This window comes from Ursus arctos, unplaced genomic scaffold, assembly GCF_023065955.2.
Source record: "Ursus arctos isolate Adak ecotype North America unplaced genomic scaffold, UrsArc2.0 scaffold_8, whole genome shotgun sequence".
NCBI lineage: Eukaryota > Metazoa > Chordata > Mammalia > Carnivora > Ursidae > Ursus > Ursus arctos.
The window spans coordinates 59,550,671-59,571,599 of NW_026623100.1; the positions used below are offsets into that span (position 1 = coordinate 59,550,671).

Sequence of the window (20,929 nt, forward strand, 5' to 3'; positions counted from 1 at the left end):
AATCTCACAGGTAACTTTGTGGAGGGAAATGGTCATAGTGGACACCGTTCCTAGTAGTCAGAATATACTATTTCCCATGGAAGTCAGGGTACTGTAACCAGGCAGAACTTCCAAGATTGCTGGCGGTTTTGTGGGATAATGGGAGTGCATGCTGAACAACAGACTGTATTTTTTATATCTAAAACAAACAAACAAAAAACCCAGATTCCTTCTAAAAGTTGAATATTACATTGTGCCATAGTCAGCAGGACTCCAACTTCACCACATTGGGTGTGCAGGGGAGGAAAACGACCACTCAATTCGTTTAGAAATACTGCACAAATCCCCTCACTGACATGCACGAGATGGTACATCCTGAATCACCCTCCCATTTACCTTTTGCCCATCAGAAATAATACGAATTACAGCACTTTTGATCACAGAGGTCAATTCTATAGATATTGTTATCCAGCGTCAGAAGACAGAGGACTTTGTTGAGCTCCACCAGGTACTGGTTCCATGTCACTCACTTTCCCTCATTCTCAGTTTCCTCACTATAAACAGTGGTAATGATGTCCTCCCTCTTTCATGGGATTGTGGCAAAGTGCAAGAAAGTGCCTTACCCCAGAAAATTCCTGTATAAATGCAGGAGTTGGTCTTCCTGATACTACAGACGGGCTCAAGATCAAACACAGCAAACGTACACAGACTGCAGAGCTACTACCGTGATCATTTGCAAGTACAAACACAAACAAACAAAAACACCCGGACTTTGAAATCCATCAAACAAAGGGAATGGGACTTGCAAGTAGCAGAACTCTAGGGATTGTAAATGAGCGAACAATACAAAGGGGAAGTGGGACCCAAGGGAGTTAACTCTCTGGGAACAGGCTCTTTGGAACACACAATCTGGAAAAAACAAAGAAACAAAGCCAGCCAATAGGGCATCACAAATTTTGTTTCCTCATCCTAAAAGCTCCCAAGAAGATAACCAAACACTTTATTTTGCTTTAAATCAGCTCTGGAGTATAACTTAACAGACTCTGCGGTGATTCTGAACCTGTCTCATGTGTCTCTGTATAACACACTGGACAGCACTGACCGCCATGGAAATAAGCCATTCCCAGCAAGAACTGGAGGTAATTTCCAGTGGTTCTGGTTGGCAGACTATTTTGCTGACTTCTCTGGAGATGGGCTTAGTTTTAGAAGCATCAGTAGATAACAAGTAGATTAAAAATTCCCCTTTCTTGCTATAAGTAGCTTAATCTTCAGAATGTGTAATCTTGCCATGAAACAGCCTTGAAAAAACATTGATCACTTTCTCAAAGACATCCGTGCCTGGTCTCCATACTTAATTTTCCTCCTGATTAAGCACAGGACCCTTCTGCTATATATGTATCACTCAGTGCTCTTTCTCACTGCCAGCCCTAATTTTGACATTTAACCACATGGAGGAACGAAATGAAACTTTTAGAAGGGTTCAAGAACTACGTTTCTTTAAGGGCTTGGTCTCTGGCTGATGACCTGGAGAAGCTTCAGGTTCTGGCACACAAGTAAGACGGCCAGTCTTTAGATCTGTGACAGGAGCAGGGAGAAGTGTGTACCTGGGCAAAGGCTGGAGCAGATAGCATCCCAGAGAAAAAGCATACCTCTCCTCCCCCTGCCTATGACCTCCCCTCAGGGCTCAGAACAACCTGAGCAAACAGATGGAAGGACTACATTGTTTCTATTCGTGAATAACTACCACCAACTCGGACAACAAGCCTTCCAGGTTGAACAACAATGAACAGGTCTGGTAATAGTGTTATCATCACGAAGCCAGCTATTTGGGGTGGGACCGGGGTGGAGTGGCTGTCCTCCAAAGGAAAGGAGTGACAGGAAAAGCTGAGGAAAAGGCCAGAGAGGGCAGTGACAGTGGAGTGCTTCAGGCTAACGATAAAGCTCAAACTTGCTGTTCTTCCCAATGGGAGAGCCATGCCTCAACTACTCTCAACGAGAAAAACATGCCGCAGGTCAGTGATCCCGTACAGCTCGGGCTTGGACTGTCACAAGGGGAAACCTCGCCCTTCCTGTCGGGGAGCGTTCGAAAGAGCCTTCACACACGTTTGGTGTCTGACTGTGTTACACTGAAATATTCTCATTTGCATTCCGTTAAGCATTTCATTAAGCATTAAGCTTTTAAGTCTGAATGTGTGGGATTAGTGTATGTGTTCCACATTTCTTTTTTAATGTGTGCAGGAGTCAAATCCACGAGCCACTTTCGTCAGTGTCATGTACTGCCCAGCAGCTAAGGGGGTCCCTGAGCTTCAGTTTCTCCAACTCTAAAACTGGAATAATGATACACAGTACATAGATGTATTGTGAAGATTGTATGGAAATGAATACACTTGCTTAGCACATCATTTGGCAGAGTAAGTGCAAAGCAAATGTAAGTTATAATTATTAGGGTTAATGTTATAATAGTAGTTGCAGAAGCCTTGAGGCCTCTTTTCTGGCTCTGCAACTAAGTAGCACTTTGACCCAGATAAATGTGTTACAGTTTTCTCAACTTTGAAATGAATGGGGGAAATGGCACATTCTAGAATTCCTATCCAGATCTAAAAGTCTTTGACTCTATAGACATACTATTGGCATGTAAAATAATTATTCATTATGCTGTTAATATTCAAGATATCATCAGGTTTTTCAAAACAATCCGTGGGCCTTGAAAAATGCAGCACTTCAATATTTCAAAGGATACTCTGACTGCTGATGAGACAGTCCATTTTATTGTGGGTGTCTCTATTATTCTGGAGACATAATTTCACCGACAGTTCTTTCCCACTATGCCTGCAGTAAAAGTGAAACTAAACCATGAGCAAACTCCTTAAAAAGTGGCCCAATGGGCAGCCCTGCAGACAACCAGGGAAGTCACCAGTCACCGAGCCACACGCCCACAGGCTACATCAAGGCCCTCACACAAATGGCATACAAAGGAATGGAGGAGTTAGAAATATTTTTTTCTTGTTGACCATTCCAGGTCTTGCAGATTCTTCTACATTTTAAGGAAAAGAAGGGGAGAAACTTCCCAGTGCCAGACTAGCCACTTTTTCAGACGGGCATCTGCAAGAGCATCCACCCCAGACCTTTGACTGATGTGGTCCTCAAGACCAACTGAGGGAACCGCAGCAGGCCCAGCGCACTCTGGGTCATTTTCAGTCCATCCTCCACCTACAAGGGGTGGCGGGGTGCGGGGACAGCAGAGCTCCCTCCAGGCAAGGAGCAGAAATTGCAAGACAACTGGACAACCCGAGCATATCTGACCACCCATCAGTCACCTGGGGAAACAAACACACTTTGGAATACCCTGTGCTTGTCTCAGGCAAAATGGCTGTTTGATAAGAACTCTAATCAAAACAACCTGCCCCCCTCCCCTCCTCATGTCCAGGCAATCCAGAAAAAGGAACTTGTTTGGTTATCTCCCCCAGAGCTCTGATTCAGAGGCCTGTCACTTCCAGAGGTTTACCTCATTGATTCCGGGTTCTATCCTCTCCCTTTCCCCTCTTGCTTTCTTAAACATTCTGGCTGGTACTACCACAGAAGGACAAAAGTCCCTGAAGCACAGCCCCATTCCAGCATGGTGCCTGCTCTGCTGCTCTCCTGGGAGCAAGCTCCAGTCTGCCGAATGAACCTAAGAGAGAACAGGTCTGTTACGTGGAAGCCAGCTCTCCAGCCCCCAGAGTTGATAACCGGCTGCAGGCAACACTTTTCTAATCCAGGTCATCAGCAAGGAAGAAGGACACTGAGCATCATAAAAACACTAACTTTCCCTTATCTAAACTAAGGAAGACCAGGGGGGACTAAATATTTTAGCTTTAAAGTAATGAAGGTGAGTTCGCTTGTTCAAGAAAAGAGCCATAAAATATATCTTCAATGAGTTGGAAAGCATGCCTGAAATCTAAAAACTGCTTCCTCATCTAAATCTAAATATTATTTTGTTAGTTTTCTATATTGCAGATTGTTATACATCATTAAATGAGATCGTTTCCAAAGCTTGACTGGTCAAGTCGGACCTACACATTTCTCAAAACACTTATTTTTTCAAATTTCAATGGTAAAATCGATTACAATCAAATCCAGTCATCAGTTCACTTTAATAAGCTCTCTACTTCATAACCTGAATCTTGGCTTTGAACCTAAACACCACAGACCATAAAAATCCCAGACACCAGGAAATCGACCTGCTGCTTCCTAGGTAGGAATAGAACAGGATGCCTCATTCACCCTTAAAGTTACACTACCACGTTGCTGCAAATGACAGATTTGAAAAAACAAACAAACAAACAAACAAAAAAAAACAGTAAAAATACAGATGGCTATTAACAACAGATAACATAAATAAAATACCTCCTCGAAGGCCACAGGGAAACCAAAATCAAAATGAAAAATTGTCAGTGCCTTGAAACACACACACGCACTCGCTCTCTCTCTCCCCCCTCTCAAAGTTCTCCAGTTACTTACTGGGGCGGTCCTGTCGCAGACTCCTCACATCAGCGCCCTGCCTGTCCAGCTGCCAAGTGCCGGAGCATGCCTCGAGCAGCTGTTTCCTTCAGGCTGCGGCTCTGTCTTAACCAGTCACATGCGCCTCCTGATAAACACTGCGGCCGTGCCAGGAGGTCAGAAACTGAAGATCATTATTCTCCTAATTCGCAAGCCTCATAACCCCTGAGCTGGCTCAGCCATTTCATTAGCACGCAGAGCAGTGCATTCCACAATTTGTTTTCTTTTAGTGGCAAACCCCAAACAGCTGATAAGTCACCCTTGGGCAGGTCACTGCAAGTGGAAAGTTGATTGCGGGGGGAGGGGTGCGCAGGGGCGTGGGGGGAGGAGCTGGCCGTCCTATGCTCTCTCATCTTCCTCAGGTTTTCAGTGGGGCTCTTGAACAGCAAGAAGAAGGAACCACAGACCAGCACAGCAGGTGGAAACCGTGCCGCGTCCAGGCGGCCCCGGACGCCATCAAAGGGCTGCTCCATCTTGGTTTCGTCTTCTCAGCATCCAGGCTGCAGTTTGTGGGAAGAGCTGTAAGAGTGGGCAGCTTGTTCTGAGGAAGGTAGACTAACAGCCTGAGAATGGGTAGGTTTAGTTGCAAAGGCTGGGCTGCTGTGCCACACGATGCTGGGGGGCAAACGGGTGAGGGGTTAAGGAAGAATATGAGAGGCAGCTTCGTCTAGAGAGCCAATGGGAAGGACTTTCAGGTAGCTTAAGACCGAGCTTCTGCACACTGCAGTTATCTGTTGGATCGTATCAACATTTTGGGGGCACAGCAGAGCCGTTGAGATTATCAGTGAGGGAATCAGAGTGGAAACAGAAATGCTCACAAGATTTGCAAGCCACTTTACAGAGGCGCTGCTGCCCCCTTTGGTGCTAGGAAGTGGAACCAACGTGCTCTTTCCCGTGCTGCCCACGAAGCTGGCAGACCATCTGCATGCCTGGTTGAATTCATACTTCTCACCTTAGCTGATTCTTGATTTTCCCCCTCTCCAGGGAAAGCCTGTGGACGTTCTGACTTTGGATAGCACCTGACTTCTTGGTAGAGTAAGAGTGCCACTTTCTAAAAGCAGAGCCCAAGCAGGGTAGAATGCAGATATGACAGGCAGTCAGCTCATTTGGCCAACTGAACATCCAAAAAAGATTTTAAAAGGTTAAAATGCCCCAGGGGATTTCTGCACCATAATGAGCCTGTTAAACTGTCAACCTTGATTTTTAATAAGTGAGATCTTACTCAACAGAGGAGCTTGTGTGGGCAATCTTTCATATCTGGGTTTTGTCTCCTAATTATTTACAGAATTAATTAAACCAGAAGTTTCCCTCCATACGAAGGATATTTTTCCAGAATAACAACAACAAAAAAGACCAAACCCCCTCAGTCTTGCCATTCTTTCAGGGGACTAATTTGTTACCAACATGTGAGTGACTAAAGTGTAAAGAGAAAATTTTTTTGCATGCTTCAAAACATACCCCTTTTGTTCAAAGTTAGTAATAAAAAGAAACTACAGATATTAATGTGCTAAGATAAGTCACCTTCATAACCCTTTCTCCACATGTGACAATCATTAATCAGAAACAGAAAAGGAGGCCTACTGAAGATTTGAAATGTTATTTTGATTTATATATGGAAACTTTTGTGATCTTATGGCATCCATCAATCACTTTATTTGCAACTAGTGGTGTTAATTATTCTGATGATCCATTGCATACTGCATAGTTCATGAGGCAGAGGCTTCTGGAAACCCTTCAATGACCAATTAAAAAAAAACAGCCTCAGGAAAGGTAAGCATAGAATTTCTCTCATTCTATTGGGAGAGAGGAAGGGATGGACCCCAAATCATACATGTCAAGTGAACGGTCAACATAAACCAAGATCCTGGACCCCTCTGACAGTGTCCAGGAGTGTCACCAAGGTTCCACAAAGACAATCTTCTAGCCTTGCAAAGAAATGGGGCAATCCCTCCTTTCTGCCCCAACACCTATAGGTACCAATCTTCTCCTTCAACTCCAAAAGAAGTGCCCTCCTCCTGCCAAAGGCCATCCACCCCTGGGCTTTCTGTCTCACCTTGGGACTTCCTCCTGTTCAGGATCCTTGGCTAACAATCATGCCTTCTTGTCCACTCAACCTCCTCATTATCTAAATATACTCACATTATTTTTACATCCTAAAAACAATCTTTTTTGATCCTTTGCTCCTTTAATTACTGCCCTAACCTACTCATTCCTTTTCTAGGTGAGCTTCTAGAGAAACATTTCTTGTGTCCATCATCTTCATATCCCGTTTATGTTGAGCCTGCTGACAGTCTGGCTCTTCCCCCAACTTCACTGAAACGCTTTCCCCACGTCACCAAAGACCAATGCTATTGGACACGTTTTTGCTTTTATCTTACTTGACCTCTCGGCTCCACTTGACCTAACAGCCCAAGCACTCCTTAATGTGTTCTCTTCTGGCTTCTGTAAAATTTCATTCCTACCTCTCCTTCAGCCTCCTCTGTGGACTCTTCTAATACCTGCTGCTCTCACATGTAAAAATCCCCTCTGTTCTTCCTGTTTTCTAACAGCTTTCATATATCTTAATTTATTACTGAATGACTATAATAGTTTCCTGATTAGTTGTCTTGCTTCCAAAAGTCGGTCTCTGACCTCAATTTATTTTATTTTATTTTATTTTTACACTGAAAAATTTTATTTTTACTTTTGCACTGAAAGCCTCTCAAAAAACATGGAAGAATATTAGGCATCTTTGTACTCCCAGAACATATGACAGGGCTTAAATCCTTCTTTTGTACATTCTGTTACTGTTGGATTTCTTACTCTGTGTTATAATTAAGCCTTAACATGTCTATGTCTCATCCAAACTTTGACAACCTTAAAGAAAGCCTGTGACTTATTCATTTTATATCCTGCAGTGCCCAATACAATGTCTCACCTGTAGGAGACACACAGCAGAAACAATGCTGAATGAATAAATGAATGATTAAAGAGAAAGATCTTCTGTTTATTCCTCTCAGAAATGATATAAGTTTACAGAAACTGATTTTATATTAGGCCACCAAAAAATCTTAAGTAATGTCCCCCCCCAAAGAAATTATTTTCACCACATTCTATGACCACATTGTAATACAACTATAAAATAATTGCAAAAGTGTAAGTCAAAAAAGAGCCAAGCTCTTGGAAAATTTTTATGACTCTTCTTTAAGAAAATAATTCATTGGAAAGAAATCAAAAAGGCAATCACAGAATGCTTAGAAGATCTCAGTAATGAGAATACCACATATCCAATACTGTAGATAGAGCCAAAAGAGTTAATTAGAGGCAAACTGACCCAAGAAGTTGAAAAACAACAGATCGATAATCATGGAAAAATGTAAAAGTTATTAAGAAATTGTTTCCAAAAAAATTTTTCGTCCAAATTACTTACACAATCAAGGTCTCCCTGAGATTCAAGCCACACACCATTCCCAGGCTGTATAGAACGTTCAAATGGACACAAGTAAAAGAAAGCTAACATAATACCCCTGTCATAAAAACAAACAAACAAACTGATAAAGCATAATAATGGAAACCACAGACTAACCTCACCTATAAACATAGTTTACCCAAGAGATGTAGAAAACTCTGAATATTAAGGACTGCATTAGTATGAAGACATGATGGAAAAAAAGCCTTTGAATTAGCACAAGAGTACTCTTGAAAAGTCTTTTGAAAAAATTCAATATCAATTTTTTAAATTAATAAAATGGAGTTAGGAGAATTTTTCTTGGCATGATAAAGATTATCCCAAACCAAACACAAGCGTCATATCTAATGGCATAGGAGTAGACATATTAACATTAAAATCAGAAACAGGGAAAGGGTGCTCAACACCACACAGTGCTGTTCTGAACATTTGAGTCCTTGCAACCAGACAAGAGGAGAATTAAAAAACAAACAAACAAAAACCAAAAAAACTAAAGAAGAATTATGAGAAAGCAATAAACAAAATTACCCAACTTGCATATGTTATAATCGTTTATTCAGTAGACTCAACTTTTAAAATGTTTTAACTAACAGACACATGAAAAAATGTTCAAAATCATTAGCCATCAGGGAAATTCAAATCAAAACCACATTGATACCACCTTACACCAGTTAGAATGGCAAAAATGGACAAGGCAGGAAACAACAAATGTTGGAGAGGATGTGGTGAAAGGGGATCCCTCTTACACTGTTGGTGGGAATACAAGTTGGTACAGCCACTCTGGAAAACAGTGTGGAGGTCCCTTAAAAAGTTAAAAATTGAGCTACCCTATGATCCAGCAATTGCACTACTGGGTATTTACCCCAAAGACACAGACGTAGTGAAGAGAAGGGCCATATGCACCCCAATGTTCATAGCAGCATTGTCCATAATAGCTAAATCGTGGAAGGAGCTGAGATGTCCTTCAACAGATGACTGGATTAAAAAGATGTGGTCCATATATACAATGGAATATTACTCAGCCATCAGAAAGAACGATTATACAACATTTGCAGCAACATGGACGGGACTGGAGGAGATAATGCTAAGTGAAATTAGTCAAGCAGAGAAAGACAATTATCCTATGGTTTCACTCATTTATGGAACATAAGAGATAGCAGGGAGATCGGTACAAGGAAGGGAAGAATGAAGGGGGGGTAAACAGAAGGGGGAATTAACCACGAGAGACTACGGACTCTAGGAAACAAACTGAGGACTTCAGAGGGGATGGGGGTGGGGGATTGGGATAATCCAGTGATGGGTATTAAGGAGGGCACATACTGCATGGAGCACTGGGTGTTATATGCAAACAATGAATCATGGAACATAACATCAAAACCTAAGGATGTACTGTATGGTGACTAACATAACATAATAAAAAATTATTTTAAAAATAATTTAAAAAATAAAATAAAAATGGTATACACACACAAATAAAAATGCTTTAAATAACTAGAAATGTCAGTAAACAGTCACAAAATAAAATTAATTGGGTTTCCCACGTAACAGCCTAAAACTGTTAGAAAATGTCATGGAAAAAAATCTCATTCAGATGGCAACAGTAATTACAAAACTCCTAGGGAAGACAGAAAAGTGAAAAAAATATAAAGAAATTTTTAAAACTCTACTGTGAAAATAGGAAATATTTCAATAAATGGAGCATTCCATGATTTTCCAGGACTGGAAGACTCAACACTGTCAAGATGTCAGTTCTCTTCTACTTAATGTATAAATATAATTACATTTTGATTAAAATGCCAGAGATTTTTAAAAACAGGTCAAAAAGGGGTACCTTGGTGGCTCAGTCGTTAAGCGTCTGCCTTCGGCTCAGGGCGTGATCCCAGCGTTCTGGGATCGAGCCCCAGATCAGGCTCCTACGCTGGGAGCCTGCTTCTTCCTCTCCCACTTCCCCTGCTTATATTCCCTCTCTCGCTGGCTGTCTCTTTCTCTGTCAAATAAATAAATAAAATCTTTTAATAAATAAATAAATAAATAAAAACAGGTCAAAAAAGAAATTCTGAAGTTTATGTGAAAGAATAAAAAACTGAGAATGGTAAAGAAAATTTTAGAAAACAACAAGGTGGGTGGGGGGGTACTAGTTCTTAAATAGGCTGAAAACATCAAGAATTAAAAGTTCGATTCTGGTGCCAAGAGAGATAGACCAATGGAGCAGAACAGAAAGCCAGAAATATAAAAACAAGGACTATTTTAAAATTTTTATTTGTTAAATATGATATTTAAACCCAGTGGGAACAGAATGGATTATTTAGTAACTGGTTGAATAGTTAAGTATTAGGAAAAATAAAATAAAAATCAATTATTATCTCACAAAAATAAAATCAGTTATTACCTCATACCGTACACAAAACAATGCCTAGTGGACAAAAGAGCTAAATGTGAAAATAAGACCACACAGGAACTTGAAGAAAATCATGTGGTTGTTTTTATAATCTTAAAATTATTTTAATTTTAATTATTTTAACCATGATTAAATGCTTTTATCATGAAAATTATTTTAATTATGATCACAAAAGCAGAAACCATTTAAGAATGCTTTAAATATTTAAATAAATAAAATGTAAAATTTGCGTATGTCAAAAATAACCCCACCATAAACAAAGTTAAATCACAAATAACAGAATGAGATTAAAAAATGAAACCTGTAGGGTAAAAGGTTAATGGCCTTAACATATAGTCTTTATCATTAAAACTAGGCAAAGATATAATAAAGACTTTATTTACAAGAAAAGAAATATGAATGACCATTTACATATATATGGAAAAAATCCATCTTCTTAAAAAGGAGTACAAATTAAACAATGACAAGATACCATTTATTATCTCTAAACCTGACAAAGATAAAAATTGATAATCCCCGATGTTGGCAGGAGGTTTTGGAAAATGGCACCTTTATACTTTGCTGGCAAGAGTATAAATTGGTACCACGTGCAAGAAAGATAATTCTGTGATATATAGCAAAAGCTTTTTAAAATGTGTAGACCCTTTAATTCATCAGTTCCTGTCCTAGAAATATATCCCAAGGAAATAATATGGATTTTCATATGCGCAGGAATGTTTCTCACAGCATTGTTTACACTAGTGAAAAATTAGAAACAGTCTATGTACCAAAAGTAGTTGAATAAATTGTTATACATTCATAAGACTTAGCACTATGCAATCATCATAATGTTGTTGAAGTATATTAACGTGGAAAAATATTCAGCAGAGATTAAGTGCAAAACACAAGTTACAAAACAGTTTATTCAGTATGATCTCATTTTTGTAAGAAGACACGTGAACATATGTAAAAGTCAGAAACATTATATAGTTGACACTTGAACCACACAGGGGTTAGGGGACCTGACCCCCCCACACAACTGAAAATCCTAATATAACTTTTCACTCCCCAACCCGTAACGACTAAGAGTCTTCCGTTGACTGGAAGCCTTTTCCATAACATAAACAAACAATCCATGCATATTTTGTATGTTACATGTATTATATACTGTATTCTTATAATAAAGTAAGCTAGCGAAAAGAAAATGTTAAGAAAATAATAAAGAAAATATATTTATAGTACTGTATTTATTTAAAAAAAATTCCATGTGTAAGTGGACCTGTACGTTCAAACCCATGTTGTTCAAGGGTCAACTGTGTATCAAATTTTAACAGCAGTTATTTTTGGGAGTAGGGGTCAGTGTTTCCCCCCTCTTTATGCTTATCACTTTTTTCCTACTATTTCTATCATAAATGTGCATCAATTATTCATTTGTAAATGATATCTTTTTTATATAAAGAGACCTACCAGCATACCTAAGTGCTTTAATCATCTACACAAAGAGGAAAAAGCCATAAGAAATGTGATCAAGAAAAAAGGACCCAGAGCAGCAAAGCCTCACCATCCATTAATAAGGTCAGACACTTCTTCCTAAGTCTCAAGTCTCTATCCTTCTGTTTCTGTACCCAATATTGGATAGCAAGTCGCTGGAAGTGGTGGAACAACCAGGTTCGCAGGAGGCAGGAAGAGGAGAGAAGTAGTCTTGCTTGAGCACCTTGGTTTCAGAGATGCCCTGATGGGCTTTTATGCCTACCCGAGATATACTCTTAAGTAGAAATTCCCAAATGGTTTCCATCCTATGCGTACATGGTCAGCGAGCAGGAACCTCCTCTCCCAACTGCTCCCTGGTGAAGCTGCCCATCTATCATTCACCTTGTGCCAGATTCCTGCTCCAAATTGGTGACACACCACCTGCTGGTCAATTTAAGGTACTAACGCCATACTGCATCCCCACCTCCTCCTCCCCCTCCTTTCAGTGGACCTTTCACACGTTACTTTGTTATTTCTGCCTGGTCATCCCTTTCTCAGATACATACACTTCCTTCTTTCTCCAACATTTGTTTAAGTATCATGGGGAATTTTCTCTCCCACTCTTGTTCTTCCCCTATTCTTCGCCTTGAGTCAAAGTAAACCCCTAGATACAATCAGTTCTCCTAAGAGTTGTCCTAGCTCCATGCCTATGACAAACAGAAAAAATTGTGAAAAATCAGAAAGTAGAGTTTTTAATCTCTATAGCCCTTGAACAAAGCAAACCATTGTCAACAAATGAAAAAATATAGTGTCTGTGTTCAAAGTGCATTGTATTTAAGGATTCACCAAAGCCCGTGACAAAAATCTCTGCTCTCAAAGCTTACAGTCTCTCTTGGAGAAAATGAAACATGCAGAAAGCCATATATAAGGAATTATAATTATCATATATCATAACAATTAGTACCTATTAATACTGTAACATACTAATATAGTATTCATGATATATAACAAGCTAACATCTGTGCAAAATACTCATTTAATTCTCACAACAATGCTCTAAGGAAATGCTATTGTTTGATGATGACCCTTAACGTGATTAACCAGCCTGCCCACAGCTAGTAAGCAGCAGAGAGAGAGAAATACAGATGCAACTGAACCAGGTCTTTCTGACTCCAAACCTTCCACATTTACCGTTTTCACCCAACCAAATGATTTAGGGTCCGTAGAAGTTTTCATAGACTTGCTCATCTTCTTCTAATGAAACCTGCTCATACTCGCGCACAACAGCTAAGTCAACTGTATTGCACTTTGGGGTCTAATTTTTGACATTACAACAGCAGTTGTAATTTACTGATTTACAAGTGAATCTTCTGACACAAGCCATTCATAAATTGGAGATGGGCTGTATAAAAATAAAAGGAGACTGAATCAGGAGGACAGCCTCTATCAGAGGAAGCCTCGGCAGAAGCTGCTCCCACACCCTGTCTGGGCGCCCTGTCCCTCTTCTTCAGCGTCTCTGGAGAAATCCCCAAATTTCTGGACTAATCAGCCCAGTTTAAAAATGGACTTCCTCTTTTGGTCTCTTTCTTTTATCTCTTTTCTTTCTTTCTTTTTGTAAAATTTCATTTGTTTTTTTAAAAACACATTGCATATTAGTGTCATTGCATTTACTTAATCTAATTCATTTAAATTTACCTTTCTGGCAGATTTTTTTCCTCCATCTAATCAACTTCTTAGACTAGGCTAGATTTCTAGCTGAAGCTGGATTCAGTACACATGAGAAGGAAAAGTTAGCATCCACGACACAAATCACCTTACTTAGCATAATTATTTACTTAATAAATTTTTCCAGTAGTTTTATTTCTAAACCCTGATTTGACAGCAACTTGCATTAATCTTGAAGATCTTACCCCTATAAACCACAGATGAGTGGTCAAATTAATCTGAATCTAAATCTCCTAACATACCACTGCTGCTTTCAGAATTTAGTTCTTTTTTTAGATTTATTTATTTATTTGAGAGAGAGTGTGCACGTTGGGGGAGAGGCAAGAGGAGGGGGAGAGAGAGACTCTCAAGCACACTCCCCACCAAGCACAGAGCCTGATGCAAGCTAGATGCCAAGACCCTGAGATCATGGCCTGAGCTGAAACCAAGAGAGAGCCGACCGCTCAACCCACTGAGCCACCCAGGTGCCCCCTCAGAATTGTCTTAGTTCTTGAAGAAGTCACTTAGAGGAAAAAAACAAAACAAAACAAAAAAACTTCCTAAGGCTGACTGTGCATTTTTCTGAGAATCATTTAGCGTGCAGAAAATAATAGAAGGGCAATTTCAGATTTATAATTTCCTTTCTATTCAGATTTCAGCATCATTGCTGTTTCAAAGGAGAAAATACAAAGCTGATTCAGGGGAAATAAGGCAAAGAAAATATTTTAAAAAATTTTCTCGAAATGTGTGATAGCTAAATGCATGAGCTGGGCACAGTTTGATCTTTGCAGGAATCATAGGAAAAGAGCCGTAAGAAGCTCCAAATCCTCTTTTTCTCATGTGACAATTTGAGCCTCTCCTGCCTTCCTCTCCCCATCCTCCCACTGTGGCTCTACTCTCCACGTCTGCTAAACTGTACTGGGTTCATACCAGAGCCCACCAGTCTTGGCTGGAAGATGATGCTCAGTGTACACTTTCTGAATGGAGGAAGGAATTTTTACACCGTGGTTGTAATTATAAAACAGCCATATTATTTTGCTACTAACTCCATCCTCTAAAATTGTGCATGCAGGGATCCCCTGGTTTTTGAAAGTTCAAGTTATGCTACTTTGCTTTTACAATAAAAGAGCTGCATTAGCACCCGTTTTTGCTAACCGACAGAAATTTAAAAAGGGTGAAAAGCAAAAATAGTGTTCAGCATTTGGCAGTGAGCTCTCAAGAGAGGCAGGGCGCACCCCAGAGCCACGAGTGCAGCACCCCAGGCGGAGAGTGTGGCGCCACCAAGCCCCTTTCCCAGGAACTACACTCAGCATCTCAGTATCCAGCGACCGTAGCTTGGACTGTGTGAGCATCTGTGCTTTTTGTCGATTTATTTTGTGCATCCATTAGTAAGATGTGATATCAGAAAAGACTAAGAGAGGTTATTTTTGGAGTGTGGGCACGCTCAAAACATTTTCCATATAAATTAATAATAAATTATTAATATAAATAAATAAATTGCTTCATTGCTTTACACCATTTCAGCTTACAAAAGGTTTCATAGGAATGCTCTACTTCTGAATAGCTGGGGAAACCTGTAATTCTAAACGATGTCAATGTTCTGCATAATCACTTCCGCTCTTCACTTTAGCACATTATCCAAACCCCGCTAGCTGACTGCAAGTCCTATTTTCCAGTCCTTCGTGCCAAACTCCTTGCTCACGGTTTAATCCAACCATCACCACCTCTAGGTCATAAATCTGTGAGGATTGAGCTTCTAAGCTCATTTCCATATCCTTTTCTAAAATATCATTACCTTTATCACACACTTCATTACACATTGCCATGATTTACTTACGCTGTGTTTGCTCAAACTTTTGGCTGCAGTCTTGGGATTCCTTAGAACCTTTGTGTATAGAAAGCCTTTGGATAAGCTATTCTTCATCACGACTGCCTGGGAGAGCACAAAGGCAACCACAGACAGAGCAGGAACCCATTGAGTAATGAGGAGCTAATACTACTGCAACCGGATTTTCTGATCTGTAGGTCAGACGGGGTAAACTAAGAAAGCACTTTTAGAAGCACATAAAAATGTGGTAGGAAAATTTCCAGTTTTCCTTCATGTTTTAATTAAACAGGAAGTTTTTGTTCCCAGGGCTTGTGTTTGTGTCGCCGTTCTTGTTAGTGAAAAGCAGTAGATTCACGTACGCTGCGCTCAAACTCTCAAACTGAGGGGCAGGTGGAGGGGAGAGGTCAGAACTGAGAGTGGGTGTCGTTTCTTTAATATAACCACAGGAAGTAAGAACTTCTTGGCTTGGGGAGATAAACACAGGGTAGTGAGAAATCAATGCAGGGGAACGCGGGCTAAAACAGCTGAAAAATACCAGCCTGCATGATGGGGCTTTGATAGATGTTTGAGTGCCTATAAATTCTTTTTAAATTTATATTCTAATGGTCAGAATAACTACATTATCACATGGAAGAATAGTCTTGTTTCCTTTTGCAAACTAGGAAAAGCAGGACTCCTAGTTCCTTTTTTACTTTATAAAATAGTTAAGTTTAAAAAGCTATAATGTTCATTGTAGCAAATCAGATGATACAAAGATAGACATAGAAAAAATTTAGTGACCTCTCTGTCCTATCCACTCCCATCTTGCCAAGATAACTACACCTATGAAAAGTGTATCTCACATACATATATGTATGGGGTTCTATTTTTTCCATTAAAAAAATCTGTATTTAATTTTTTCCCCTTACTGTATCATGGTCATGTATTTTGGCCCCAAGGTCAATAATAGACATTTATTTATTTATTTAGTTAGTTAGTTATTTTAAGATTTTATTTATTTATTTGACAGAGAGAGACAGCCAGCGAGAGAGGGAACACAAGCAGGGGGAGTGGGAGAGGAAGAAGCAGGCTCCCAGCGGAGGAGCCTGATGTGGGGCTCGATCCCAGGACTCTGGGATCACATCCTGAGCTGAAGGCAGCCGCTCAAGGACTGAGCCACCCAGGTGCCCAAATAATAGAGATTTAACTTAAACTTTTTAATAGCTGCGTACTTCTCTGCCGTGTAGTTATATCATACTTTATTCATCCTATTAATGAACATTCAAGATGCTCCCAATTTTGTGCCAGTATAAACAGTGTTGCATTAAACATCCTTGCCCATATACCTTTAGTTTCTGGTGTTTTTAATTCCATAGTATAGATATCCGAAATGGGGATTATCAAGTTTGCAGAATTATTCATTTCACTATACATTCCCAGTTATTTTCCCAAAACTAACTTAAAATCAATGCAAACATCCATGGCCTTAAAAAGACTGATAAATAGCAACTTAGAGGATCAAGATTTTAATCTGAGAAGCATTAAAAATTTTCCTTTCAGAATTATGTCCCATCAAGTATATTAACTAAATCATTTATGTTGAAGATATTGGCTTGTTTTTCACAAATAATAATAGTTTTTTAAAACCAAAATGTTTTCATCAAATCGACTCAAAATGTGTCAAAGTTAAAAGCTGGAGCCTATTTCCCTCCAGCTAGTCCTTTGTATCTTCACACACCAAACATTCAACAAACTCTAAAGGCCATTCCAGTTGTAGAATCAATTGCTGATTAATTTTTTAAAATTACGAGTGAATGTGAAGTGATATGTTATGAAGAACAAAAATGTTAATGTTGGACTAAAAATGATTCACTCTACTTTCAAAGAACGCAGTGGTGCTAGTGTGGAAAAGGGTCAGTCAGAAACTCACTTGTTTTGGTTTTATTCTCTGGACTGGGGCCTTCTTAACTGAAGAGCCAGCTCTTCCCCATGCCATCCCCGCGAGACAGAATGGGGCCCGCAGTCCAAACACAAGGATACGAGTACCCGCCATCTACAGCTCCACTCCTCCTAGTGGGGGCTGTTTTCTAAACCCACCTCTTCAAAATTACATGGTTTTGCCACGTCATCTGGTTTGGGACTTTGGAGTGAAAAGTTCAGCAACATTTTTCTATATTTTTCACAGCCTATATATTCCAACTGATATGGCCTTAGCAACCAACACACTCTAAGACACAAGCGACCAAGCATAAGGTTCCTGCCTCAAGAAAAAATAAGTTACAGTCAACATAAATTCAGGGAAATTTGTTCACATCACCAAAGCATTCTTTGTTTTAGAAAGCCACTCATTTCAGGACTACAAGAAACGTGTGCACCCCTGGTGCATTAAAAATGGCATTCGACCAAACAAAATTCAATTCATATTATTCAAGAGCACATTTATTAAGTAAAATAAACATGAGTCCGATTTTGGACCCAACTTACTAGCCCAGATGGTCTGTGTCCTTTCCTTCGGAACAAAAAAGTGGGCAAGCAATTCCTTGCTGCCTGTGATGGACAGGTTATTTCACAACCCCCCCCCCCCCCAGGGCTTAAAGTAACCTGCTAAAAATAGCCCCTCAGGGCTCACATTAACGTCCTTAGCCGAAGGGCCAGGTGAAAATATAAATTGCTTGAAATACGTCCTGCATTCTAATTCCACAGGACCACCATTAGCTGAAAATCCCCACTAATCCTCCTGACAATTCCAACATTAAGAACCTTTTTCTCTTTTAACCATTTTCCCAAACTAGTAGGAGAGACAATGTGTTGAGTGTTGAGAATGTTGACACACTGGGGAATTGGGAAGTCAGGATTCTCATTCCCTCATCAGCCACTCACCGGCTGAGAAAGCTTAACCCTTTAAGTATAAAATTCCCCAACTGTAAAAAGGAAACGATAATGCCCAACTGAAAAGGTGGCTCTAGGGGTTGGGAAAATATGCTGTCTTTCAGGATTTTATCTTCTAAAAATACTGAACAAGTGCATAAAAATAAATGTTAAGACAAGCTCAGTGAGACACTTGTAATCACAACAAAAAAGGGAAAATAAGCTAAAAAGAAAGGGAGGTTGATCAAAATAATCACAGTGCATAATTCAGTGCTACCTGCATCACGCAGCCACGCAAAGGGTTAAATGGGAAGATGGCTTTGCTGTAAGAAGTGGAAAAAGCAAGCTGAAAAAAAAATCACCATGTATAAATGATTGTTGTTTTAAGCCAAAAAAGAAACCCTCCAGTATGTATTTAGTTCCATTTTATCACAATCATATATGTTTTCAAATGCACAGAAAATACCTACAACGGTAACAAGCAATAAACATATGCCCACTCTGAAGAAAACAAGAGGGTTGCAAGAGTGGCAGAGTCTTTCCTTTTTTACACTATTCATTTTTGATATTGAGTACATTTATAATAAACCTGTGCTGTTTTTATAATTAAAAACTGAAGACAATAAAGAATGCAATGAGAACTAATCACCGTAAAGCACTTGGCGCAAAGCCTAGTGGACTTGGATGAATGGTGATTCTCACAGTTAATTCTGTCCAGAAACTACAGAACTTCTTAACCAAAACGAGGTTACAGAAAGCAAGCAGACCTAGGTAACGTGCAGCCAGTTATGCTCGAGTGTGAACATGATCCGTTTTATTTTTTAAGTGACTGTTTATGCTCTTGATTGTGGGGATGGCTTTGTGGGAATCTACATAAGTCAAGACATCGAACTGTGTATTGCAATATGTACCTTTTACGATACGTCAATTATACCTCGACAAAATTGCTTAAAAGAGAAAAAAAGTGGAGCTAAAATTTTCAGCAGTAATAAAATGACAGATGGGAGAATGAGGTCAGCATGAAAGGTTTCTGAGGTGTTTGTGTTATTCAGAAGATGTCGATATGGAGACATTAGCATCAGACTTTGTTACATCAAATAATGTCTTTTATGTGCAACCACTTACAAGAAAAGAAATAGAGGACATAACTCCCAAAACACCAGAGGGGAGAAACTAGAATAAGGAAAACTTGAAAAATCCAAAAGAAACAGGAGAGGAGAGAAAAAGAATATTAAAAAGAAAATAATGCTATTAACTCTTCATACCATCATAGGCTGTCTGAATGCACCATTAAAATGCAAAGACTATTATTAAATAAGAAGCAAAACGATGGATCCATTTTTAATTAGTTCAGCTCCACAGGTGTATGTGTGTGTGTGTGTATGTGTGTGTGTGTGTGTGTATGTACAGAAAAGATCAGATATCTTCCCTCAACTCAACCTTTTTGAACTGCTTTTCTGAAGCCTTGAAATTAATGGAAGGAAAGTTCTTTATACCAAAAATAACAAAAGGAACTGACTTGGTCAGGAGGGGAGAGGGTGAGGGAAGTGTAAGGGAGGCAAAGACAACTGGCAAATAGAAAGCGTGTTTGTCTGCCAGGACCTCAGCAGAGGGTACATGGAGCTGTCAGGGAGCTGTCAAGAGAATACCACTTGAGGCCGCCCCTCCTACCTACAGTGAGGCCCTCCGGCCAGCGTGGGGCTCACCGCTGAGACCTCTAGCTCCTCTTCTTGGGAGGAGGTCTGAAGGTAAAGAGGCCTCCCCTGCCTGGCCGGGCTAGCACTCTTCCGAGAAATGTGAACTCAACACGGCCACGCCAGACGGGACAATTCATCCATTCTTTCATGGAATCTGCAAAACTGGGTAGATGGTTCTAATCAATCTTATCTGGAAAACAGATGGAAAATTCTTCCCAGAAGTGAATTCTTTCGTCTTATTCCAAAAGGAGGCCACGTGGCTCCCCTGGCTGTGTGTGCCTGGCAGCGCTCTCCTGGCCTCTACGGATTTGACACGTGCTGGGGCTGCCGTGCAGGCGGTTATGGGGGAGACCCCCGGTGACTAGGGACGGTCAGTCCTACAGTCCCCTGCCCGGGAATGGCAGGCATCACCACATGTCCTTCCTTGCCCAGTTACCTAGGAATCTGACCACTGGGGTGCTAACAGAGAAATCGAATCAGATGAAGAACTAAAAGACAGACCACAAAAGACTCTGGATGATGGAGAACAGACTGAAGGTTGCTGGAGGGGAGGTGGGTGGGCCATGGGCTAAATGGGTGGTGGGTATTAAGGAGGGCACTTGTGTTGAGCACGGAGTGTTGTATGTAAGTGACGAATCACTAAATTCTACTCCTGAAAATGAAACAAAACAGAACCCGAAAGACAGGATTTCTCCTACCAGTTCTGCCTGGATAGTGAGTCCGTCTACCCCACTACCATTAGGAGTCCCCCTAATCATCAATAAAGTGGGAATGACAGTATCTGTCTTGCAGATTTTTCTGGAAAGCTAATGAAATGAAGTACTTTGAAACCCATACTATATTGTGGAAATTCAACGTGTATTCATTTCTTACATCGGTAAGACAGCTTTAAGGCTTCATCGTACCTTTGCCTACATAACATCATTGCCTAGAGAGGAGGCTAAGGAATTTCAGCTGATGTCTATGATGTGCTTAACACGCCCACTCTGAGTGACAACTTCATCTGCCCCTCCTGCCTTGGGAACTTCTTTGGTATTCTG

At 40.2% G+C, this 20,929-nt stretch overlaps 1 protein-coding gene across 1 annotated transcript in view; it reads right to left on the reverse strand.

The window, feature by feature from the left end:
- RASGRP3 (RAS guanyl releasing protein 3) overlaps nucleotides 1-18,370 on the reverse strand; it is an 86,887-nt gene extending 68,517 nt beyond the window's left edge. The window contains exons 1-2 of the mRNA XM_057309043.1: nucleotides 17,809-18,370; nucleotides 9,798-9,953 (exon numbers count right to left, since the gene is read on the reverse strand). The gene's annotated coding sequence lies outside the window, so the exon portion shown is untranslated. The remainder of the gene's footprint in view (nucleotides 1-9,797; nucleotides 9,954-17,808) is intronic.
- Nucleotides 18,371-20,929: the final 2,559 nt, after the last annotated feature.